Source organism: Periplaneta americana, chromosome 13 (assembly GCF_040183065.1).
Source record: "Periplaneta americana isolate PAMFEO1 chromosome 13, P.americana_PAMFEO1_priV1, whole genome shotgun sequence".
Lineage (NCBI taxonomy): Eukaryota > Metazoa > Arthropoda > Insecta > Blattodea > Blattidae > Periplaneta > Periplaneta americana.
In genome coordinates this window covers 23732366-23733105 of record NC_091129.1, presented here as the reverse complement: position 1 = coordinate 23733105, position 740 = coordinate 23732366, and the positions used below count along the sequence as shown (strand labels likewise).

At 38.1% G+C, this 740-nt stretch overlaps 1 non-coding gene across 1 annotated transcript; it reads left to right on the top strand.

Annotated features, from left to right (window-relative positions):
• Window positions 1-381: 381 nt before the first annotated feature.
• TRNAY-GUA (transfer RNA tyrosine (anticodon GUA)) lies at window positions 382-453 on the top strand. Its single transcript has one exon. It is a non-coding gene; the product is annotated as a tRNA-Tyr (tRNA).
• The last annotated feature ends 287 nt before the right edge of the window (window positions 454-740 follow it).

Genomic DNA, 740 nt, shown 5'->3' with positions numbered 1-740 from the left:
TCTGATAAAACTGGTTTGAAAAATATTATTAGTAACCTTTTTAATACTTTTATCAGATATTTAAGTTCTAATAAGTCTTGTTGTGGTACCTTGTAACATTTGTCCAATTTATATATATATATATATATATATATATATATATATTTTTTTTTTTTTTTTTTTATATATGATATGCGTAATATATCACTTTGTGATTTAAGACGGCGCCCATACCGTCGGATCCCGGCCAATCAGTCACTCATCTGAGTGCACCTCAACACATGTATGGACTTCGGTCCTGCGTTCATAGACATCTATGACGTAGTGCAGAGGGCGGCCACTAGAGGGAACCCAAGAGATGGAGCTTAATCTGAGACGATTCTAAACGGCGTCGGGATTGTATCCGGCGTGGCTTAGTGGTTAAAGCATCAGCATGTAGAGCTGAAAACCCGGGTTCAAATCCCGGCGCCGGAGAGAATTTTTCTCCGTTCCATCTCTCTTTCATCATTTGTCCAATTGTTAGTTTATTTTCTTATAAAGTTTAGAAATTTAAAGCCTGCAGTTCCTGATAATATTTGTGGTCTTTCACTTACATATACTCTTAACTGTACTGGAAACACTATGCTATACCGCATGCGTGACATCCGATCATTCTGTCTTAAGGCAACATACTAACCTGAACATCCTGGCATAACTTAATGGACTCGCCTGACCAAGGCGCACATTGCCGGCAACTGTCAGGACTAAATAATTGTACTTTA